At 43.2% G+C, this 8,382-nt stretch overlaps 1 protein-coding gene across 2 annotated transcripts in view; it reads left to right on the forward strand.

Annotated features, from left to right (window-relative positions):
* Window positions 1–303: 303 nt before the first annotated feature.
* Window positions 304–8,382, forward strand: part of LOC102894416 (NADPH--cytochrome P450 reductase) — a 59,692-nt gene continuing 51,613 nt past the window's right edge. The window contains exon 1 of one of the 2 annotated variants that reach the window (XM_006918564.3): window positions 304–453. The gene's annotated coding sequence lies outside the window, so the exon portion shown is untranslated. The remainder of the gene's footprint in view (window positions 454–8,382) is intronic. The other variant, XM_025051565.1, reaches the window with a different exon arrangement.

Below are 8,382 nucleotides of genomic sequence, written 5' to 3' on the forward strand. Positions count from 1 at the left end.
CCGGGTTAGACCTAAGGGACCCTGGACCAACTGTGCAGGCACCCTCAGGTCAGGGAACTGAGGGGCCGTTGAGGAGAAAAAGCGGCGAGCACATGTGAGCGGCTGTCGGCAGCAGGCCAGACGGCCCGGCGCACAGATATAACCTCATCGGGTCCTATGAGAGGGTGGGACCACACTGGAAGGCCGGAGAAACAGCTCATCGGTAGAGTCACGCCCGCCAGAGAACCACGTGCCAGGCCATTAGGACGTCTGCACAGCCAGGATGCGGAGGGGGCATGGCCTGCCGGGCCGTACCAAGAGCACAGATTCTCAAGGGGGAGACCTGGCTCCGGGAGCGTGCGCACGCCGGCGGCCACGCCCCTACCCCCGCGGTCGCCGAGGGCGGTGGTAGCACCTCAGTGGTGTGGGCTTGCGTTCTGCTCTAGTGCTGGGACTGCTGTCGGACCGTCGGTGGTGAGTTCCTGCGGTCACGGGCGCGGGGTTAGTGAGGTTCGGGCGCCAGAGCTCGGGGTGCCTGGGCTCCGGGGCCCAATGCCTTCTGGTCGCTTCGGCCGCTCAGGCCTTTGGCGCTGGGGCAGGCTCTCTGGCCCGGTCGCTAAGTGTCTCACCCGGCTCTCAAGCAAAGCGCGGCTCTCACATCGGCCCTTCCCGGGGTGGCCTTTCCCCTCAAACTGACCTCCTGCGGAGGCTTGAGGGCCGAATGTTGAGTCCGGGCGTCAGAGGGCTGGGACTAAGCTACTTTTCCCCTCCAAGCCTCAGTTTCCCCCTGTACAATGAGCCTCGAGGCGGCCAGTTTGGGGGGTAATTCACGTAGGAGGAGCTCTGTGAGTGCGAATGGGACCGAATTGGATCCTATAACATCAAGTGAGCTTAGGGCAGCCGGCCAGCCCGGCCTTTCCTCGGAATCGCTCTGCGTGCGTGCGAGGGCCCGGCATCCCTGAGGGGCAGTGCCTCTCGCGTGCAGGTGCCTTGGCAACAGCAGTGACACTCTTAGGCCGTGGGAGCAATTGGGTAAGAGGTCGAGGTCTCCTAGGCGGCGGCAGGTGGAGTGGAGGTGGGGGCTTTGGGGAACTTGACCTCGACTTTTTGTTTTTTATTGAAGGCGAGTAACCATTCACCATTTTGTAAGCTGGTGACCAATACTGAGGAGTTTGGAGCTATTTCAATGAATGTGACTGCTTCCTCTCTTAGACCCCAAAAATGCAGCCTTCCCCTCCGAGCTTGGCCACGCTAAAGAATGGTGCTAATACTAGGGGAGACGGGGCTAGAGTGGATGGTCCTGGATCTGAGTCTTGGCACATTGGCAGGACGTTAACTTCTGGAGCCTCTGTTTCCTCCTCAGTAACAGAGATAGTGAAACAGCCCACCTTGCTAACTCCACAGGGTTGAGGTTCTGAGGATCAAAAGGGTCTCGGAGAAAGGGTGACATTGAGAACTGTCACTTTTTTAAGCTGAGCAAACTAACCCACTGGTATCCATTGTCCTCGCAGCACAATGCTGTAATTCCTGTTGTTTGAGGAGAAGCTATTGATTCATTAACCACTCACAAGTTCTGCCTACACAAATCTCCCTTGAGTGGTTGTGGGGTTGACTTGATCAGGGAAACAGCCCCAAAGTCTCAGTAAAGCAGAGAACTTGGAAGGGATCACTTTTCTTTGTGTAGCTCTAAGGAGTTCTTATTTTCTTTTGAGAGAGTGGTCAGTTCTTGAGCTTCTCATGATTTTCATATCTCTGATATGGTAACTGAAAGCTTAATCCTTGTCTCAAGTGTCCAAAAACCAAGTCTGCATTTCAGAGAATGGAATATTAACTTCTAGTTGGGTTGTGATGCTGAAAACTTCAGAGGGATCTTAACTCTCCAAAATTCTTCATGTCTATCACTAGAAAAAAAGGACAGGTAGATTTGAGATAAAAAGAGCTCCAGGGATGTACTTCAGCACCTGCAATAGCAGCATTGACTTGCAGTCAGGCAGGTGAATATCCCTGGGTGGTATGATTTTGTAATCAGTTACAGATGTCAATTGCCTGACGAACCTGAAATTTTAGAACCTGCTAGTGACTGGATTGATCTTCCCTTAACCCCTTGAAAATCAGAATCTGAGTTAGGTAAGTCCATGTTCTCTTTGATCAACTATTTAAAATTGGAACTGCTTGTTCTGAAAATGTTCTGTAAATCCAGAACATTCATTTGTTAAACCCGTGGAACATTTCAAGTTAATAAGAATTTAGCTCTTATGCAGCTTTTTTCTCCTGATGGAGCTTCTGCAGTTGTAGACCTTTCCTGATTCACAAGAGCCCAGCTTCCTCTGCAGTATCTTCCACTTCCTAGTGCTTTAGGAAGGAGCAGAGCACTGAATTGGGAGTCAGGGAACCTAAGTTCAGCTCTGGCACTAGCACTATGTGCCTCAGTTTAGTGCTTTGGGATTTAAAATCAGAAAAAAAGTGAAATGGAGAATTATTTTTCATAAAAATGTATTTTTTTTATTTACAAAATATTAAGTGCTCATTATTTTAAAAACTATCACAGAAATATGAAATATAATGAACATCCCTCATAGCCTTACTCTGAGACAAAAAATCACCACCAGTGGTGTATTATGTATTCTCCAGATTATTTTTTCCATATATAAAGACATTTATTATTTAAATTTTAAACTTAAAATAACATAAGTTGTTGACTAAACACAAAAGTAAGATGAAACTAGTCATACTGTTCTGAGACTTGCTTTTAATTACTTAACATGATGCATTTTTAAATCACTATGTAGAGATCTGCCTCATTCTTTTTTAAACCTTGTTCTTTTTAAAATGACGGAATATTTCAGTAACCAGTATTATGTGGTTTGCATCTTTTTGCTATCATGAATTTTGCCTGAGTAGTCTTGTTCTTTATCTTGTGCAATTAAATATTTTTAATATCTTGTGAAAAATATTTTTGCATAATGAATTCTTGTAGTTGAAGAGGTGGAACAATGTTAATGAGCTTTTAAATGTGTTCATTGAACAAATATTGACTGTTTTGGTACTATAGAAGTGACTGAAACAGACTAATTCCCCATGGATCTGATCTAGTGGAGGGAGACAAACAACACACATAATTTGTCAAATGGTGATAAATAATTTGGGATTTAACTTTTTATTTTATGTCAGATTCATTTAAAAATTAAAATCAGAAAAAATGAAATGGAGAAATGACTTATAAAACTGTATCTTTTCTGTTTAAAAATAATTTAAGTGCTCATTATAAAGACTGTTAAAAAATATCCAATATAGATAGTGAATGTCCTTCATAGCCTTACACTGAGACTTTTTTTTAGTGGAGAAAAATAATATAGGGGAGAGAGAGAGGAGAGGGAGATATAGATTGACTGTAGAAATGGTATGACTTTAAATATTAATAGATATTGCCAAACTCCCCTCCAAAAACGGTACCTTGTTATGTTCCCACCAACAGAGTCTCATTGTGTTTTAATTCATAATTCTAAGACCAGTTGTGAAGACTAACTGCTAATGGCAGAGATGCTATTATATTAGGAAAATTTTATGCAGATTCTGTACTAAGTTTGTATTATGTGTGCATATGGGTGTGTGTAGAGACTCATACATACATACATATTTTTTAAGTTCTTCTGACGACCCCAAAAGGCTGGTGTTTCCTTGCCCATTTCACAGCTAGGGAGGGATCTCCGAGATGAAATCACTTGCTCAAGGCTGTGAAGGTGAAGCTGAGGCCTCACCCACAGCCGTCTTCTTCCAGAGCCCTCACTCCTCTTTTTGTGCTGTATTTCATTTTTGACTGGAGAGGATTAGTTCGTTTGTTTCTTTGTTTGGGTAGAAGAGAAATTTCCTAATACATATAAATACTTAATAATATGATTGCTCTTCCTCACTTCCAGTACCACAAAGCACAAGTAAGTATGTCTCTGTGTTGTATGTTTCACTATACATTTCATTATAGTGTAAGTAACATAAATGAAATGAGTATCTGATAGAGGTAGAAAATATTATTGCTTTTTTTTTTTTTTTTATATAAGCTACAGAATAAAACTTGTTTTCCTGTACAGTTGTGTTATCTGGCATTTGATAGAAATTTAGAGCCACTGGGCAGGTGGGGAGAAGCTCCAAAGTCAGAGGCAGCTTAGCAGCTTATACAAACAGGGGGGTCTATGCCAGGCCTTACTTTCTTCATCCATGAAGTGGGGAATGAAGGCCTGCTCCACCTGCCTCCTGGAACTGCTCAGGAGGTGTTTATTTTTCTGCAGTTAATGCTCCCTGTTATTGGCATTGTTTCTATCCCTGTGGAATGAATGAATGACACTTAAAAAACATATTTGACCCTCTGGATCTAAGCTTCAGTGTTTAAGGCCTGGTTCAGGCACTTGAGAACTTTTCTGGGGAGAACAAACATAACAGTAAACAATTAGAACCTGTTGAGTTCATTCTTGAGATAATGCATGTGAGGTACTTATCCTTGGTGCTGAGCACTTCTGGGGAGCACTCAGGACAAGCTGCCTTTGTGTGTGTGGGGGGGGGGGGTCACATGAGACTCCACAGAGAAGGTGACATTTGAGTTGGGTCTTGGAGGGTAGATAGAAATTAACAGCCCACCAAGGCATCCCCCTCTGGGAAGTGTAGGGTGTAGGTTGCATGAGGCTTGGAGCAATTGGGACTTCTCTGAAGGAAGCTCGTGAACCATGCTAAGTGATGGGAAGGCTTTTAAATAGGTCAGTGACGTGACTAGCACAGAAGTGTTTTCTTATATTGGGTTTTCAGACTTTCTTCTTGCTCCAATGTCTTTCTTTCTGGGTGAATTCATTATTTGGGAAACTCACTCTGCTGAATCTGTATCATACCATTTTAGAGCTCTGCATCCTAAAAGTATTTTTCTTTCCCCAACCCCCTCCCCAAGCGAGGTATTTATATTAGTTGTGTACCTGGTGGGGTGTGTGTGTGTGTGTGTGTGTGTGTGTGTGTGTGTGTGTGTAAGAAAGTAGCAGAGGAGTCTCATGGGCAAAGAGTCCATGGTTCTTTGCAGGCTGGTAGTTACTGTTGCTTGGGTCCATTGGAGCCAAGTTCATCATCCCATTATGCCTGATATTGGTTGGCAACTTGGTTAACGTTTTGGGTATGTTTTGAACAAAGCACCTGAGGGGGCCTGATCCTTCTTTTGGGTGGCTTGTGCAGAAACCTCTGGATGTGGAGGGCTTATTTATTTAACTTATAAAAAAGCGACAATGTGGGGGAAAATAAAAGAATTATCCTTTATTTGGAGTGCTAGAGAGTGAGGCATTCTAATTTCCTTTGCACAGAGTCTGTACACAGCTGAGAGAATATACAAATGCTTCCCAGAAATTAATCAGGTTCAAAGGCTAAGCTAGAATATAATAATGGGCCAAACTGTGGTGCCGTGAACTGAGAACTGTTTCTTAGAGAACTGGGTTCTTTAGGAGACATCTCGTGGTAGGAAAATAAAATGGAAAAAGTTGACTTTTGTCTCCTTGGTTGTAGTAACGGAGGAAGATGGACTCTGTGGGGTGTGCCCTCTGATGTATGACTTATGTAATTCTAGGTGAAATTTATGACTTATATTTAGTCATTTTTTTATCTTCCCTAGCTTTATCTTCATTGCCTTTTCCTGTGGTCCCGCCCGCCCCACCCCTTTATCGAGCTCAGTCTTCCCTGTCCCCTCTTCCTTTTGTGCTTGTATAAGAACACCGTGATCTTGCAGTATGTTTCATCATTGCGTTGGGTAGGCTGGGTCTGTAAAAGGTTTGAAGGCTGGGTAGGAGCACATGGACTCTTGCTCACCTCTAAACCCACATATGTTGACTCTGTATCTGCAGGTCACTTGGGTTGGTTTTCAAAACTGCAAACAGAGTTGACGGTTCTTGAATACACAGGAGAATGTATTAGCCAATTGTGCCCAGGACTTCCAGGGATGGGGTTTAGATTGGGACACATTCTAGGTATCACATCAGAGATTTGTGCTTTTGTGAAGAATAGCTTTTGTTGGTTTCAGTTAAGGGTTTCAGAACCTTTACAATCATTTAAGAAACCAGGCAGTGTTATCTGGACATGTTGGATGCAGTCCCCTAATGTGATCTGTAAACTCTAAAAGGTCATTTAGCATGACAACAGAGATTAAAAAAATGCATCCTGCCTACCTGAAACACCCACCAGCAAGGTCCATACCCCTGTTAGTGACCTCACCATCTTCCTGGTCTCTGAAGCTGTAAGGACAAATGACATCTGTCCCTTTTCCTTCTTTTCATTTTGGGTTTTTGCCACCATGCAGTCCTGTCACGTTTTAGTTTTTGAGTCTCTTTCCACTGCCATGGTCTTATTGTAGCCCTTGTCATTTCCTGGTTGCACTAGACCCCTGACTGGCCTCCTGAGTTCATAATTCCTCCTCCCTGATTCTCTACACCTCCTCTCAAGACCTGCCCATGGTACCATTTCTAGATTGATCTCAAAGCACTGCTTTTATCATCCCTCCTTTGCTCAAGAATTTATAGTTATTCTCACTGTCTTATTATTTTGTTGTCTTCTTCCCTTCTCTACTTCCATAATGGATATAGCAGTGGCTATAATAAAAGGAGTCCAAATCTCTCTCTCTCTAATGGCAATATGGTTAGAGTAGAATGTGAATTCAGTGAGGACTGGGAACTTCCCCGTCATTTCCACAGGTATAAGCCAATGTGTACAACAGTGCCAGGTGTAAGGTAGACACTCAATGAATACTAACTGGGTGAATGGAGGAATAAATGGATGAATTAATGATTATGGCTTCTCTCTCCCACGGTACTGCTAAGCTTTCTCCTGCATATTGACTGTCAGTATTGGGTCTGATCTGTATTTTTCGAGATTATTCTAAGGTGCCATGTAAACTTTATGTAGGATTTCAGTTTTCCATCCATTTTAAATGTTTTAAGTTCTTCCCACAATTGATAGTTTATTTAATAGTTAATTTAATAATTAATTATTTTATACTTGAAGAAGAGAAAGAATTTGGGTACTTTTCATAGCATTCTGTCTTTCTAGATATTTCTGGATCAGTTACCTGGATACCAAAACATGAATAAATTTATTTATTTTTTAAAAATCTAATGAATAAAAGGGGTCTAGTTTAACCTTTGAGTGTTGTATGTCAGGTCCTGTGCTGGGTGTTTTATGTCTCATGTGATGATCATAACACTGAGGATGGTCGGCGAGGGGACTGAGGCTGAATAAGTCATGTGCTGGGGGCCCCATGGTGTGTAAGTAGCACATCTGGGTTTTGAACCATGGTCTTTTGACTTACAAGGACCACGTTCTTTCATGGCTCAACTGAATTTTAAGTTTGTTGAATTTCAAGGCCCACACTCTTCTCAGCAAAACCAAAACCATGGAAAAAAGTAGTAATTGAGAGAAGGACCCTGGGAGGCAGATAATTGTGCCAAAAAACAGTCAAGGGAAGTTATTGTGATTGAGCACAAAACTCAGCTCAGAGCTTCCTAGAAGGCAAGACAAAGGATGGGTTTTGCATAGCAAACATTACGGAAAAAGGGAAGCAGATCAGTTTATTCCAAGAAGCAGTTTTCCCTGGGCCTTCATTGAATAAGGCAGTAGGCAGCAGCCTCACAAGCGTTTGTAGAGCACCTCGTGTGTACGAGGCCCTTTTTCGAGGTGCTGGGACTGCACTTGTGTGCAGACAGGACTGATAGGGTGATGATAGCTTAGGTCGGGGTGGAGGGAATGTTCTAAACAGAAGAGCATGACCCACAGGTAGCCTTCCTGGGACCCGCTTGGGTAAGTGCTGAGAACTTTAGGCTCTAGTATAATAGTATAATAGTATAATGGTATAATAGTAAGGGCAGATCTTTGGGGGATGGGAGCAAGAGAATAGACTCAGAGTGATGTATTTTATCAGGCAGGGATAAAGCAGGAGAATCTGGGAGAGTGAATGGGGAGAGACCTTTTGCCAGAGGTAGGAGGCAGATAGTCCATAGTAGAGGTCCTGAGGTTCTTAGCACATCTCATATGCAGTGTCCTGCCATTTTGCTATGAAAGTTGAAAAGTCTGGCTTGGGTTCTTGCCTGTTAGTGGGTGACTGTAAGCAGAGCCAAGACTTCTTAGAAGGCAGCAGTGGTTCTGTTCAAATGCTCCTGGCTGAAGGGCTAGCGTGCTGTACCATCCAGTGTAGTGTTGACTGTGGTGTGAAAGATTTTGTTAATTCAATCATCGAGCAAATATCTATCTATCTATCTATCTATCTATCTATCTATCTATCTATCTAGACACACACATACAGAGAAAGAAAGAGAGAGAGAGAGAGAGAGAGAGAGAGAGAGAGAGAGAGAGAGAGAGAGAGAGAGAAAGAGAGAGAGTATAAGAAAGAGACAG

Source organism: Pteropus alecto, unplaced genomic scaffold, assembly GCF_000325575.1.
Source record: "Pteropus alecto unplaced genomic scaffold, ASM32557v1 scaffold68, whole genome shotgun sequence".
Classification (NCBI taxonomy): Eukaryota; Metazoa; Chordata; class Mammalia; order Chiroptera; family Pteropodidae; genus Pteropus; species Pteropus alecto.